This window comes from Cebidichthys violaceus, unplaced genomic scaffold (assembly GCF_023349555.1).
Source record: "Cebidichthys violaceus isolate CVI_PGR_0920_01 unplaced genomic scaffold, fCebVio1.0.p SCAF_10, whole genome shotgun sequence".
NCBI lineage: Eukaryota > Metazoa > Chordata > Actinopteri > Perciformes > Stichaeidae > Cebidichthys > Cebidichthys violaceus.
In genome coordinates, this window is record NW_027176263.1 from 5746823 (window position 1) to 5764286 (window position 17464).

Sequence of the window (17464 nt, forward strand, 5' to 3'; positions counted from 1 at the left end):
CAAACAGATGGGAGGTCAATGAAATGGCAGTAATCAGAAACCAGCGTTGATGGCAGGGTGGGGCGGGGGGGTTGTAGGCTTTGGACTGAGAATGCCACACAGGTCCACTAAGAAGCTTCAGGCCAGAGCTGCCGCATCAGTTCATCTGTCTGTAAGAAGTATTTATCAAGATGGAGAGGTGATTATGCTCATATGATCTCACAAACACACACAGTCAGCGGTCATATGAGCTTCTTGTGCAACAGCTGGCAGTCTCAGCTCAGTGCCAAAGAGGGTGGGGGATAATATTTTTTAATAAAGACCAACCAGAAAGCCCCTCCGCACTCATTGAATACTTCATTGCAGGAACATTTTTAAATTGAAAACAAATATATGACTATTGTTAGTTTAGAGCATTAGCACCCCTAAATGTTTGTTCACATCACAGATTAACATTGATACATTCTGTACTCCTACTGTTTAGCCTCAAAGACTACTGAAAAGACTTCAAGTAGCAAGTTGGTTGAAATCAAACAAACAACTCCTTTGTCACCCATCTCTACATCAACCTTGACGAGGCAGCTCATCTAACTGATTTTATAGAGTAGCATGGTTAACTCAATACCACAAAGGAAGAAAAAAACATGCACAGAAGAAGAGTTCACTCACGACTGACATTTCTGTCTTGAACTCCTGATTCACATGCCAGTAAAAACCCACGGCGTGTTTGTTTGTTGTGAAACAAAAGGAGTTACACAGCACAACATCCCAGAGGAGAAAAAAAAAAAGCATATTCGACAATGCAGGGCACGATTTACCGAGGTAATGCAGGAGGCAGCGAGCCCTTTGTAGAGGTGAGGATGGTGGAGGAGTTCTTCAAGATTACTCATCTTTGTCGACTGGTCTTCAACCAAAACCTCAACCTCCATTTTGTATTTTTAAAAGCCAGTTATGATGCCATTGTAGCTGTATGTGTTAGCAACTGAAAATCATTAATAACTACGATAACCACCATGCGGTTGTATGCCTCCAGCAACCAGTCAAGTTGCAGTTTACATGCCTGTCCAGAGTCATATAGTGAAGTTCTCACTACATGGACATGTTTGATGATGACGGTGAACAATTTCCAGTGAGAAACATGCGGCCTGAGAGACTATCGTTTACAGAGGAGTATCGTGGACTGATAGAAAGCTTCGTCACATTGTGCAACGACCATCACCTGAAGCTCTATATCAGCAAACCCAATGAGCCTTTGGTGGAATAACAGAGGAACAGAAGCCCCCCTGTCCTGGTTGTCATCCAGGGAGAGGAAGTGAAGTGGGTGAACCCAAACAATTACCTCAGGGCATAGACTACAGAAGAGGGGGGCCAGGGGGGACATGGAGTCTGGTATAGGCCTTACATTTTAATGAATAAAAGCTTGAATTGTAATCATGTTTTTTTTTTTTTTCCTCAAAGCTTGTACTTGTACAATATTGGTCACAGTCACCCACTCCCACTGACTGCTGTGGTGCAATTCTACATTGATGGCACCGTCCGTAGTACTGAAACGGAGCAGAAGAGATCAACAGACAGATCATGTCAGTTAGTTTGATTTCGTTGTTTGCTTTTCATTGTTGGAGGGAGGGAGAGGTTCAAGTCGCAAACAGCTAATTCTATCCAAAAATGTAAAAATATTTACACCTCCGATTGTGCTACGTTCTTATGTGAATGCTCTGAGTAATTAACGTGTTCTTTGATTGTGAAACGGTTGCCTTATGTTGTCGTTATTTACCCTTTTTGATGCTGTTGCATGGTTCTATCAATGAGTGTCCACTCGCTTCTGCAGATCTTCTATCAGTCTGTAGTAGCTACTGCTGAAGTGTGCGGGGGTGGCGGCATCGAGGCGAGTCGTCCAAACAAACTGTTACGGAAGGCCAGCTAGGTGATAAGGTTAAAGCTTGACAGTTTGGAGGCAGTGGCGGTGAGGAGGACGAGGGACAAAATCAAAACCATCTTGGACAACCCTTCTCACGCTCTGTACAACGAACTGTGGCAGGATGGCAGCTAGTTGCAGAGAGAAGCATGGGTAACGGCCTGGGCTGTCGCCGGCACAAAAATCCAGGATCGACTGTTAACATCCAATAGTAATCATTTAACTCTTTTTTGTCTGCACGCCTTGATTCCTTCAGGAGCCAGTCTTGATTATTATAAAAGTAAAGTGGGTGTTGTGATTTGAATACAAAGCCAGTAAAGTAACATTTAGTAATACAGTATCATCGGCCATTGTGTGACCTTACTGCGAGTTGGTGAGCCATGGCTCCAGAATACAGGTCACTTTGATGGGTAGAGAGCACAGAGTCACATGGTGTGCTGCTAATGAGTTACAGTAAATGAGCGTGGGTCAGGGCTTGAGGGCATCATCACATCATTAAAAGCTCCTTCTCTATTTCACTCACAAACGTTTGTATTAATTACAATGCTGGCATTTATTGTGTCATTTCCCGAGCCGTGTTGTGAAGTAAACAAGAGGGATGAAGAAAATAAATCAAGATGGTCTGCGTGCACTACTTTTTCAGAGCTGTGGTTCACTCAAATATTTCTGCAGCAGTCCGATGAAACAACATCCATCACTGCGGCCACAACACAAACTGCTGCTGCACCAGAGAGGTCGTTAATGTACATCGAAAGAATAACAACTGCAGTAAAACCCTCTACTCCACTCTTAATTGGCACTGCGTTTCAAGCCGACGGCCTGTGTTGAACTGAGGGGACGCACTAATGGGGCGAGAGATGTGTTGGATTGACCGTTAGGATTCTCCCATTCCTTTCATTAATGAATTCATACATACATACATACATACATAATAGAGAATAGGATACATGTAGGATTAATAAAGCTAAACTAAAACTGTCAATCAAGCTGTCAGAAGGTCCCTTCGATGCAAGATCATCAGGTGTGTGTGTGTGTGTGTGTGTGTGTGTGTGTGTGTGTGTGTGTGTGTGTGTCTACAAATCCAACATCCCTCCAACCAATCACAGATCTCCGGTGGTTCCAATTTGACGCTGACCAGGGGTCAGTGTGAGCTGTTAAGGGGACGACGGCTTTGGATAAACGGATGCACCTCTGACAGGTGATAGGCAACTTACCACAAACTAGTGAGGGTACTTTTCAGTAAAACTGTATTGTGGGGAAATTATCATATGTTAACTGTTCGTCAAAATCCTGTAATTAATGATTCTGAGCTTACCAGACCTCTGTAGCCCACTTTACTTGACGCTAACTGCTCAAGGCTCCATTAGCTGCTGTTAGTCCTAAGTAACACAACTAGGCTCTGCTCCTCTCTGCTCCTGCTTCAGGTAAATCACAGTGCAGTCTCCTCCACGTTCCACTCAGCTGATCTCTGCTGTTATTCAGTACGCCAGGAGAACCCTCTGTGTCCCTGCTGTCAGATCAGACCTGTGATATGGCTGAGAGCCCGTTCTCTGGTTCTGATGCGCAGCCAGGCAGAAAAACTCTGCTGTGTATCAATCAATCCTGACAATACTGCACTACAGCTATAGTAGGTGGTTAAAGGAGGGCTGGGTGGTTATCAAAGACCTACAGCACAATTCAGATAGATTAAGTTAAACAGCTATTGAAACTATATTTTGGATTAATATTACGTAGTCATATCCTATGTATATTAATTTTAGGTTCTCTATAATGTGGTGAAATTTGAACATTATTTAGGTGGAAGCTTCAAATAAGCCCAGTGGGTTTTCTGCCTCGTGCTGCACTGAGATATTATTTATCTCCGTTATGCATGTGTATTTTTTAAATTGTGCAAAACTAAACTAGAAGTGAGCGTCATTACCAAAGGAAAGAGTTAGTCGTCCCTCTTAATCTGTGATTTTGTGCCGATATTATACAGTTTCAGAGAGAACAATTTGCAAACTGTAAAAAAAAAAAAAAAGATTTGATTTGACTATCGTAGCCACTGCAGTAACACAGAGTGCTCCTCATTAAGACAATTCCACAGTATTCAGTGTTCATTTGGCAGGTGCAGTGCAACGCTTGTAAATTAAATTTCTTGGTTTGATTGCTGTTCCCTTGAGGGATATGTCACTTTGTCTCTGAATCCTTTTACGAGAGGAAGGACTTTTTATAAAAAAAAAATAAAAAATGCTACAAATATGCCTGCAGGTTGGACCGGTGCCAATACTGAGAATTAGGGGAGAGAAGGGCGGCATTAATTTCATCACGACACAGATCCTATAGCTGTGTTGGCAGCAGTGATTGGACTTAATACCCTGCCAGCGCGCACGCGCACGCGCACCGCGCACACACACACACACACACACACACACACACACACACACACACACACACTAACAGAGCGTCAGTACAACCTGATGGACTCCTCTGATAAAGCCTGCTGCAGTTCACTTCCACACACACACACACACACACACACACACACACACACACACACACACACACACACACACACACACACACACACACACACACACACACACACACACACACACACACACACACCATCAAATTTGACGTCGCATTTCTTCAAGGAGTTTGGATAAATTGTCAAAAAAATGTAACTGTCAAACTTAAACTGGGAGATAATTTAACCGTCACAGACATTGTATAAATCCATAAATAATATGCAGAGAAATACAAACACACAGCCCTGTGCTGCACTGAGCTTGACGCCTGGTGATTACTTGAACACTTTTTTTCATAACACACTGGGAATAAATTATCATAATTCTATTTCTTTAAGCTCATTGTCAGTTCAAATGTAGCTGCATCATTTATCAACACCAGTGCGGTCTGAATATTCCTGTGACTTCTGCTCTGCCTCCTAAATGATTCCATGCCTATTGTCCCTATATGCAGGATTAATCAAAAGCATCGGATATATAAGTTCTCTGCATTCATAATGCCTCCGTTAGCGGTCCCATTTGATTATATGCTAATGAGTCCCAATTTAGATGTGATTAATTGTGCGGTTGGTGAAATGAGCTCTGAACAGACGTCTGGGATATACATACTGGTTTGTCAGGGTAAACGCAGGAACTGATGATTTTTAGACAAGCCAACATTTCTGGGATTTTACCACCATTTAACAAAATTACTTTCACTTTTTAAACTCTTTCTCAGCTGCCAAGGAAGGCCAGAGTCGAAAGGGACAAAGAGACCCAAGGAGTGACATAGAAGCAAGTGTGCACTACGCACACATGACACCCAGAGAAACTTCCCCTCCTGTAAAACTCAAAAAAAAGGAAGGAGGATCCATTCATTTACAGTAAACGTTTCACTTTCAGTACCGCTATCAGAATAAACACAGTGACTCTGCCCTGGATTTACAGAAGTGGGCCATTAAAAGTTAAGTTAATTACTTAATTTAGTCACAATTATTTCAATGAATCCTTGTTGAATTCCTCAGACCAGTGTAGTGACGAGAGGAGGCTGATCACTGAATTCCAGATGCAACAAAAAACCATAGAACTGCCTTCAACGGTCCACAAAACAACTATTTCCCAACAGGCTCTAAGAAGAACAGTTTTGTTTGATCTCTTTCGGTTTCAGGATGACACAGGAAAGAAGTTATACATGCAGCATCATACAGGTATACAACTTCATTCAGAGACTCCTCCAGCTTCAGCCCCAAAATTAAGTGATGCATTTTTGTGTGTTAACTTCCAAAACTCTGTCCGTGTCCATCTGTCCAATTTCTACATTTGTAATTTGGTTTCAGGACAGGTCGGTAAAAACACCAACGTTTCACTATAGTCCGAACAAATCAAATATTCAGGCAGCAGGCATGCTTGCTTGCTTAATGTTCTATCCAACAATAACTGTTTCACCAGTTGAAATGGCAAACATAGCCAGCAGCAGATTATATCAGCTGCAGCCTGTAGTTAATTAACGCTAATTCCCTAAGTACCTTACCCAAAGGGCAAATTAAAACATGGTTATTGTTTATTGTTTTTGAACAAAAAACGGCAGTGTTCATGCCTTCTCATCCAACAAAAAGGCGATTACTAATCTCAAATCAGTTTTGGGTAATTATAACTTTGTTTTAGAAATGTTGAAAGCTGAACCTAAATAGATTTGATAGGATATTTTAAAAGATTCAGATTCAATTAAATATTAGAAAAACATCCTTTTCTGTTGACAGGGAAATATTATTCTTTCTCCAATAACCTCACATTACAATGGAGAGAAATAAATTTGAATACTAAGTAAAACAAAAAAATAACACTATATCAAACGCATGGCTAACTTAAAGAAAACTTAAGGTGTTTGTCATGATGCTGTCCAGGTCTTTGTGTCCCTCATGTGTGCGAAGATGAGGGAAAGAAGGAGTGTAAACAGAATGCAAGCAGGATAAGTACTGATTTTGCTGGAGGAGCAGAATGAAGCAGGCGAGAAAAGTGCAAGCTCATCAAAAATCCAGAATGTGGAGACAGGAACTGAAATTGTTAGACACACTGTAGATAGACTCAACAAAAGATACACACTGAGTATGCAGTGTGTATCTTTTCTTTTGTTCAGTTCATACTGTGAAGGGGAAGTAGAACATAGAACACCCTGCTGCTGCTCCATCAAGATGTCAGAGGTACCGTGGAGCCCACACTGTCACTAAATGTACTCCCTGAATAACTATTTTTCATAACATTTTACAATATGCGTTTGAAGCATATATCCGGGATGTCAAAACTGATTCAGCAGTGGGAACAGGTTAAGAAGATAAAGATAGAAGCTGAAGCCTACAGATCACAGTATAGAAGTGAACACATCTCCTGGTAATCGAGACAGAAGACAATGAAATAAAAAGGAACAACACTGTTCCTGTAAAGCTGGGTCGCTCTTTATTCCCCGTTTCAATCATTAAATGCAGAAGCAGCATATATTCAGTATATCTTCAGTAGCATAGAGGTACTAACACTAGTTAAGGATATGCTAAAGTACTATGCTAAAGGTTTTTATATATAGAAACGCACATCTCCTTCCAACCTCTCCAGGTAAGAAGTATGACTATACTCAACGTTAAATATAGACAAGCTGGAAATCAACAAAACCAGCCTGTAAATGAAGAAAATCTGAAACAATTGTATGAGAGTGTATAGAGCAGAGCAGGACTTAGTGAAGGGTCAATTAGCCTGTAGTTAGAGGATATTTAGGTGAAAGCAGACAAATGCACACAGGTCAGATGCAAACTTGAACCCACAGGTACAGATTTACATTTGCATTTTGTGAACGTAACCAAAGCTGATATCCAAATTGAGTCACGGTAGTGAGCGAATACAGCGGTGCAGCATCTGGATGTTTAACACTAGCCTTGGGAAAATCACACTCAATCATTTTTGCAAACATCTGAAAAAACTTGTCTGGCACAAGAAAATAAAACGCAATCAATGACACATTCTCAGTAGCGCTGAGGTCTAGACTGCACTGAGCCCCCTCTTTGTTGATTCGGCTGAGTGCTTCAGGTCAAGTTGGTGTTATTATAAGTTATTGAGGAAAGATTTGAGGACACTTGCTGTTAATTTGAATGAGGCACTGCCAAAACTAAAAGATGCACCAGCAGGTGAAGTGTGACACTACTGGATTTCTGTTTGTCATTTTTTATTTTAAATTGCCAGATCTGAGGTATCTTCCCAAACGGTACAGTCGTGCCCCTTATTCGGTGTGTAATGAAAATGGCAGATAAAACCACTTAGCAATATTCATGAAAACCTGCTAACTATTTTGATGGTCTTGCAATAATTTTAGGACATGCTTCCTGAAATTTTTAAATTTTTTGCTTGTGCAGACAGACTGCTTCACTCCAAAAAGGGGGTGTCCACTCATATGAAATGGCAGAAAACATTGTGTTGTTCTAAAACACAATTTTGTCATTGATGAGCAATTCAAATCTGCAATAAATAAAATGATATGAATGACAGGGAAAAGACACACACTCACTCATATATCTCACTGAGATATTAAGTATTATGTTTATAGATGCTATCCATACTGCATGTTAAGTATTGCAATGACGCCAAAAAGCCAGATTTTTTTACCTCCAAGTGCTTAAAAGCGCGATAAAGCAAGCAACAAAGACTATGCGCTTACAGACTATCGCAAGACTTATCACAGTAATCAATTCGACAATATACCTGCTGTTGCTATGAGATGATCAAGTCTGATCCACGACTCCAGGGAGACTTACACTTGAAAAATGTCACAACTTAGTTCACCCATAACTATAAACGCTAAATTCAGTAAAACGTAATATTGAAGCTGGTGGAAGAGAATACGTCTTAATCTTAAAAGGTCAGTTCACCCTTATTACATAAAAGCATACAAGACTTATTTTCTCACTTATCTAGTGACTTTTTATGGGGACTATTTCTTCATTAGAAAGCAGTTTCATGGTAGCATTAAGGCCTCGGGGTTTAAAAGCTGGTAGTGTTATAGCAGGAAGTGCTTCAAGCCTGGTTGAGGAAATTGTTGCACGTTATTCCCCCTCTCTCTGCCTTCATTTCCAGTCAACTCTATTCTTTTCTACCTCATAAAAAGGAAAAAAATGCTTTAAAAAGTCAATAAACACTGTTCACAACCAGGTCTGTGGATTATCCTCAATAAGTGGGACATTGATTCTGTGTTCTTCAATGACTTGAGAACCACACCAAACTACAAAAAGACATTCACCTGCATTTAGGGTTGCAACTGACATCACAACCATTGAGTAATCTGCTGATCTATTCTTTACTCGATTAACTGATGATTCATTTTGGAATTTCAGACAACAGTAAAATAATTCAAAAAGCTTGTTTCATGTAAACAAGAAGATATTCAGTTCAATATCGAAGCCTTTATGACATAGAAAAGCATAAAATCCTCACATTTGAGAAGCTGAAACAGGAGAATATTCTGCATTTATGTTTGAAAAACAATGAAATCATTATCAAAATTGCTGATTTATATACTGTTGACTGACTTGATTAATCAAATAATCGTTTTAGCTCTACTTACAAAAACATTGGGAAACCTCTGCAAAAAAAAAACCCAGAACTTTCTGCATGCCACTATACAGGGAATGTGGAAAATACATGTTTTTGCAAGACATTTTTAGTGCCTCTGGAGATCATACATCAAAGTTTGGGGTGATGAGACATGGTGCACAAATGGAGAGTGGGTAATTCATCGCACAACCTTCAATACATCAAGACATGTCTTGATTTAAATCCTCACCCTCCTACTTTTCCTCACAGCAACCATATCCAAACGGTACAAATTAATGAATGTCAGGTTGGTTTGACAAAACGCCCAAGCATCCTCCACACGCACCCCTCATCTCTTTGTAATGGGAATAATCAACGTGGCACCAAAATAACTCAACCTTGATGCCGTACATCCTGACAAAACAAATCTACCAATGTGCACAGATTACACGTTTGACTCGCACAAATACAATGTTTGTTGGTCAAACAGCAGTTTGATCGTCTTCAAACCAAGAGGCTAAAACGGGAGGCAGTTACAGAGCCATCATAACCACGTTTGCCCGTTTGAACTCCTAAAAATGTCATCTCCAGCAGCAGGTCTTGTCATGTCAGCCTCATAATAGAGCAGCCAATCCCTCCCACAGCACACATTATGCAAATAGTTACCAAGAAAAGTCAGTTGTCCCATCTGACCCCTCATTATAGCTGTTCACCTGAATGGTTTGAATGTTACCACAGTTGTCCATGTGATCACACCAGCTTACAACTGTACAAATACACAGAAACTTGCATTCGTTCAGCTGAATCAATATTTGTCAAACAAACTAATTTATTGCTTGAAAACCTAGTTCAAACTTCCACATGACATTATGTTTACAAAACTAATTTGCACAAGCAATAACAGGATGAATTAATTATTTAAATCACTATTAACTGCAACACACTTAAAATGATTAAAGACCAGTGCTGCATTCTCAGGCACAGAAACAATTTAGAGTTGGAATTATCTTTGCTGCTGTGAAAGGGGACCGTCTCTGACATGAATGTAGAGTTTGATGAGATTCAAGTCATGAATAGACACAATTCCAAGCAGCAGATTTCATAATAACAACAACAACAACAACAATGCAAACACCATAAGCAGAAACAATCGATGGGGAACAACAGAAAAGTCATTAGTTATAAAACCTAATTTCATATTCATAATGAATGACAGCAGGAACTGTTCCGTTGGGATCTCCTTGCTGTTTTGCAGAAGTCCACATCTAAAGCAGTTGATTATATATGTTCTGTTTACAAGCACTCCAGTGAATTACACACAGAAATGGTGGATTGGTAATTTTCCAAAGGAAAGAAAACCCCAAAAGAATCAAGAGGTTGCACGGAACTTCCCAAAGATTGCATGACAATCCATGACTACAATACAATGACATGTTAACTATTTTCTTTGTCTGCCCAGCCACAGTGCTGCTGCTGCTTCTGCTGCTGCTGCTGCTGAGGCCAGATCCACAGTGTTTCTTCCAGTTAGCCCAAACAATATAACAAACTTATAAATTAAATTATTTCGGGAAACATATTTGCTATAATGGAGTACCTGTCAAAAACATTAGTTTTTACTCCAACAAATGTAATGAAAATAGACAGCTGACTGGCTTTCGATGTGCTGTAGAAAATAGTTGACAGAAATGTAAATAGTTTAAAAGACTAAAAAGAGAGAGCTTGAAACTTTACTCTTATGAGCACACTCTTATGAATCAAATTTTTAAAAAACAGGTTCAACATACTATGAATTATATTATAATAAAATGGCTACATATTTTTTCTATTGGTTGATTCCTTATTATTGTCACACAGCCTTCAAAAACTACATCAAATATTGTTTGATGTCCTGTCATGCAGGCTGAACAGTCTGCATGGCAGTCTGAATAAATATGAGCGGCTATATACAGTACAACAAATATAATGTAGTCACATTGCAACCGGAGAGACTGTCAGACAGTTACAAGACATCCATATAAATAAAAGACGCACAGCTTCTGCTCTTAATGTGGAACTTGAAGACAATTTTCATCCCTATTTCCACACTCTCGTATCACCCTGCTCTCAGTTGTTCCAGTTTCAAGACGCCACTGTCAACACTGCTGATTAAGTAGGCTGTCATTTCTGCAGTCAGTCCACCGAATCAGACAGACAGGTGTCAAATTAAGGGCAAGACTTGAAGAAACAAAATGAAAAACAGAATGAATGCAGATTCTTCCATAAAACATTCGTTGTATGGTTTTGATGAGCATGGAAATGATGTGAATTGTATGCTATGCCAGTCGCAGTCTACAGATCTCAACCTAATTGACCCCCAAACACATGAATAGTAGGACAGAGCTGCTAATGTTAGCCTGCACTCCTGATAGTACCCAGGATATGCTTCCACACAGTGGGGAACTACAACACAGTGGATGAGCTGGTCTTGGATGTTTTTATAACAAAAGACAATCCCTATCCAGCCACTAGTTAAGCAGAGCAGCAGGGGGGCACAGAACAGTTAAGTATTATTCAGAATATAAAACCACAAACAGTATAAAAATCGATATACCAAAGTCAAACGCATAAACCTTCATAATTGCACCATTGTGTGTTGTGTCTTGCTACAGTAACACACAGTATTGTACTGCTGTGGCTCCTTCTCCACACCCTCTTCTTGCTTCATTGCCACGAGCAGACAGAAACCTTTGGGAGACTGTGAAAGCCCTAATGACATCATCAACCATAGCCCGCTACCTGCAGCAGTGCTATCCCACGGTCCATTCAGCTGAGTCAGCACTTCTGCTTGGCTGATGTATAGCAGCTGTCGAGCCCCGCCCTTCCTCTTCATCCCTTACATTATCATTTCATTGCACCCGCGCAGCACACACACATATACAACCGCATACAAGTTGTAAGTCTGAGTGCGGGAGGCTACTTAAGATCTGTAAGAAATGTCAATATAAACCCTGTTGTTCGATAACCAATGTGTTTTAACTATAGCCATTAGCATTATCCCTGTGAGGTTTAGTTCACACAGGTGTATGACATCATCTACAGGAGGAAGTCATTACATTGGATCAATACTCTATATTCCCTACAGACGAAGACCAGCCACAGAGGGGCCCAGCAGCAGGGCAGGCCAGGATTGAGTTAGTGCACGGGAGGCAAAGAGAAACGACACAGTATGATACCTTTATTATGTTAGAAGATTACAGCCCAGCCAGAGGCCGATACCACGAGACTAGCAAGGGACGCGTTCATACGATTATAGTCCAGGATCAGATAACAAAGGCAGTATGGGACAGCTGCACGGAGTCTACGAGGCACCGGAAACCTTGTGATAGCCATATGGTGCCAGTATCGTTAATAAACTTTTAATTAGTTCAGCCGAGGATCAATTCAAAAAGTAAAACTTGCTAAACTGGAAGTCTAGTGAGGTAACAACTGACACTGTGCCAACTTCCTTACAGTCACAGGAGTCCCGGAAAATCCACATTCTTAATAACGCACGCACATACCCCCGTACGTAACAGGATACGTATGAGGACAGAATTTTTGTTGTCTGGATCCATTTCCTGTCCCTTTGCAGGATGCAATCAATATTTTTTTACAGATTAAACACCATGGTGCAAGGAGACAGGGGTAAGGAACGGACGTAGAGATGCAGTGTGAGTCAGAGAACGGCCTCTGCAGGTGCCATTTTGAAACGGGTTGACATTATAAATTTAAATAAAAATATATAAGGACTAAAGAACAGTGCTGGTGATCAGAATAGGCTGCAAATCACAAGTTACGTGGTTAACTGACCATTATCCCTTTATCCAGAGTTAATGGCTAATTGGCTCCAATATTAATAATTGGTTAAAGTTACTACAAGGAACTTTAACTAGTTATTAATAATTGTCAATTTAATACTGATGCCTTCATATACCCTACATAAGAAAACAAGACCATCGGCTTGAATACCAGCTATTTCCATGTAGTGATGGTGGATGTTCTTAATGCCTGTCATCAGGTCCTATTCTATTCTGATCAGCCCAGATTCGTCTTTGCTGCAGCCTTCGGCCTGCAATTGGAGCTCTGGTGGGGGTGGAGAGGTCTGCGCCCGGCAGCAGCTACTCCTCCTCCAGCCCAAGCCCCCAGGTAGAGCGCCAGGCTTTGAAGCAAATGTTGTATCGTAGCCAAACGATGAAATTACAATTTCCAGGTCCATCTCATGATGCCATGGGACCCAAAAATACTTTGTCCTATAGACTTACATCGGGAAATAGACGCCTGTTACTCAGAGGATCGTTTGTTGTTCCTTCCCCCGTTTATGTCAATGAGCCCGAGAACGAGGCTGGACCGAGGGCTGAGAAGCGGGGTTTAAGGAAACGCTAGTGCGCTTGCTCTATGGGCCCCATAACACGGAAGATGGCTGGCAGATCCAGGTATCTTCATATGAATTGTATACTACGAAGTCAAACTTCTTTCGCTTCATGCACAACTCAGCAACTTTCTCACGAATGAAAGAGGCGCCGCCTCCGACACTGTATCCAGTTCTCTTTATACATCCATGCTCTGTCCAGGAGCAGAACCTTGCCTCGCCGCTCCACCGGTCCCCGCTAGAAGCAAACACCACGCTGCTGGAGGAGAAGGAGGCACGGAAGAACCAGAACCAGGACTGTGTGGGGCAGACTGTCAGGACCCTGCTGCAGTTAAATAAGAGCTTTTCTAAAGTGACTCTATTGCTCCGAAACACTAAAGCGTTTGTCCACCTGGACCATCAACACAAAATGAAAGTTCTTCATAGTAGATTTAAGTTAATTTTCCAAGAACAAAATGCTAATAAAATCACTAGTCACAGCTTCTCAAAGTTGGGAGATTTATTGTTGTTCTAAGTCTTTTATGATAGTAAATTGAATATCTTTGGGTTTTGGACTATTGGTTCGACAAAACACAACATTTGAATACATCAACTTGGGCTCTGGGAAACAAACAAATAGTCGAGAAAATGTCAAACAGTTTAATTGATGTTGGAAATAATCATTAGCTGCATTACCATTACTTTTAACAAAACAAAAAAACAGTTGGTTAGGCTTGAAAAATTCATCAGCTATTGGAACAAACTAATTAGCCAAAACTAAGATGAAGATTGGGTGCACCAGAGCTAAGAAACCTTTTTCTGAAACTCTTCTGCAAGTCAAAAGGTTTTTGGCTGTTGTTAAATTGAATTTGATTGAAACCTCAATAGAATGGGACAATGGGGGCTGTCAAACATATCATCTGTTCCATAGTGTAAAATATTGTGGGAGGCACATTTCACCATCACAACCAATTGTGTCAAACAATGACGGCAGTTAATTGGCAGAAAGCTACTGTTGGAGCCTTCGGATACTTTTGATTGCATTCTTTCCACCCTCCAATTACTTTCCTCCAAACCTATCTCTGAAGACAGAAAGCATGAGTTAATTTGCCAGCACAATGGCACAGTCCATTAAGACTGCAGGCTCCTTCACACGCAGTTTTAGCAAGTCTCCGTCGCCCTCTTCCTCCCATTTGGAATCATAATCGTGACTTTATTTTGTCATTTGTCCCTGCAGTCGGTCCTGACAGGACGACTGACGACTTCAGAGTCTGTTGACAGCTCAGGGTTTGGAATAGATGAGATTTCTCATAACGGCAGAAAGCTCGTTGATACCTGCAAAGTCCTTCCTGTCAGAGGGCACGAAGTAAGCCGGTCATGAAGGAAGACTATGCCAAGAAGAGGAAACCAGAGGGATAAGGGAGTGTAGGATGTAATCATGTGAAAGGATTTTATACTGAAAATAACTTGGTGCAAGTGTGGTCATCTTTTGGAAAAAAGACAATTGAATATCACTTTATATGGTACTCATTACAGTCTTCTATTAACAAAAATAAATAAAACCCTGAACATTTGATATCATTGCTATAATTCAACTAAAAATATAATGTATCTGTGTACTCAACATGAAAACTTTAACAAATCAAATCAGCGCATGAATAAAAAGGAAGACTTTTCTTTTTTGCTTTTATTATTTCTGCTACTGTAGATTAAAATAGTTCCCAATTAATTTAGTTCAAAGTCAAGATATTTCCTTTGTTCAACTCCACGTATGAAACCAAGATTAAAGCTCCAACTGCTTGCCTACAAAAAAGGCCACCGTCCCTCGCTATTGTTCAAACACTCAACTGTGTCAGAAACGAAAACAGAGTTTATGCGAATAAGAAGCCAATCTACATGCTGTAATCCCATGTGAGGAGGCAGGATTGGTTACACCGCAGCCTGACAGAGAGAATACGCATTGTGTTTTCTGCAAGTCTGTGCATGCACACTCCACAGACACCAACGGGACAATGAGGCTTCTTATCGCAACAAGCCCTCAGTATTTCACCACGATGTCAAAGACACAACCGAAGGCTACAGTGATGTAACGCAAACACAGAAACAGCTGCTTCTCTCTCTAATCCTGACAGCAGCTGAACACCACACTGAAGCCTGCATCATGATAAAGGTTGTATAATAAGAAGATGTCTTTGACATGACACCTATATAGACTTGTTACCTTGGAATGAAGATGAGTGAAAGGTTCGCCCTCCCACAGAAATAAATTAAAATACCACGGTAGGAATGCACAAAATGGTAGCGAGGACAGAACGCTTTAGAGTACACAAGAGTGCTTTGCTTTAAAAAAATATTTTAACAAGCTGCAACTGCAATACACACACAGAGACTACACTGCAGCCAATGAGAAGACAGAGTGTAATGTGAGAGCCACTGTTATAATTTACTGATGGCAGCAAAGGGTACAAATACTATTTACTATTTAACAGGCTAAGCAACATTTTACAGTTTCAACTATGTGTCGAAATGTGTTGTGGATGTCAAGCTGATTATATAACACTAGAAACACATTTGTATTATATATTTTCCGGCTGCAGTCGCCTGTGGAAGCAGTGCAGCCATGGGCTCTACTTGGCTTTATTATGGTTCATAATAAGGGAACATCCGGCCGGACAGTGCACCTCAAACATTAAGTCTACAGTGAATGTGAAAATACATTAGCAAATGCTCTGTGGGGCAAAGGAATATGCTGTGGGCCATCATGCAAATTTCACAATTAACATCCAAAATCAATACATGGTAAAGAAGGGAGAGACCCACCAATGCATCGCACTGTGACCTCGGATTTAAATGCATGACAATGTAGGTTTACAACATCCCAGACTGCAACGATGTGAAGAAATGCCAACAACAAATCTGATACAACAATGCTTAAATCACCTCAGAGTGCCACACATTGTATTTCCGTTTCTTATTCCACCTCAAGCGTTACAAAGGATCGGGGAAGACTAACAAAGACTTGCTCGGAGACAGTCAATATTAACGTTACGTCTTCTCTGGAGTCACAAACACACGTTTAATGGACAAACCCCAGGCAATAAATCCATTGCAAGCAGCAGGAATTTAAGCAGAAGCAAACGCGTTGCTGGTTTTTGCTGCAGAGCGCACCAGTAGCTGACATTAAACTCAATTGTCATACCTTAAATCAGAACGGCTACGATGACCGTCGCCCAGGACCCTCTCTCGGCTTCTACAGCGGGCAATAAACAAAAACGCAAATTCTCACACATTCACATCTCAGCACAGTCCAGACGCACGTCAGTCAGTCCGTCCGTCCGTCCGACCGTCAGCCGCCTCCGGTTGGATTTAATAAAGCGAGAGGCGCAGCGGAGACAGAGGAGTGTGGACGGACGCATAGCTGCATCGGAACAAATGTTCCTCCATATTCCAATTAACAGAGACAAAAAGACACTCACCGCTGTGTTTGGCACCGAATGACGACGTTTTGTTTATTTCATTGCCCCCGCTGAGCAGCTGTGCGTAGTGGTGCGTCACCGACTTCCGCGTTAAGATGGAGTGAAAAAAAACGCAAAGGGAAATAATGAATTTAAAGGACAGGCGGCGCACGCGGGCGCAATGAGGGGTGGAACAATGTAGCACCAATATAATGGGGATGATGATAATGATGGTAAATACAATGTTGGTATTTAAAACTCCCTTGATCAATGTTTTTATATCAGTTATCCTGACTATGTGAAGGTGTTGCTGACCCACAGAGCAAAAGCCAACTCTCCAGTTCCCCAAATTCTGATGAAATTTAATTTAATGCTACTATATGACCTCAGTCTCGCAGCTCTCAACAACCACATCTACAGCAGGCAGCTGTTTAAAAAAAATCAAATAAACTCACTCTAATTATAGGATGGTGCACTATCTGCCAATTAGCATAAAACGGTAAAAAAAAAAAATGGTGCAGCTAAAGAGCCAGAGATGTTCGTCAGGACTTCCTAGACACCAAAATGTAACTTAACCTAAAAGAAAGAAAGAGATATAGTGAATATTGGACTAATATTCATGAGGTGGACACGTCTCCAAATGCATGCTAATGTTGCTATATGTCAGCTTGAGGTGTGTATTGGCAAG

The 17464-nt window shown here is 40.9% G+C and overlaps 1 protein-coding gene across 2 annotated transcripts in view; it reads right to left on the reverse strand.

Moving 5' to 3' along the window:
- The window catches only part of marchf8 (membrane-associated ring finger (C3HC4) 8), a 69872-nt gene extending 52991 nt beyond the window's left edge, over nt 1-16881 (reverse strand). Inside the window, exon 1 of one of the 2 annotated variants that reach the window (XM_068722219.1) lies at nt 16798-16881. The gene's annotated coding sequence lies outside the window, so the exon portion shown is untranslated. Of the gene's footprint in view, nt 1-16520; nt 16750-16797 lie in introns of those variants that run through there. The other variant, XM_068722227.1, reaches the window with a different exon arrangement.
- Between the last annotated feature and the right edge of the window lie 583 nt (nt 16882-17464).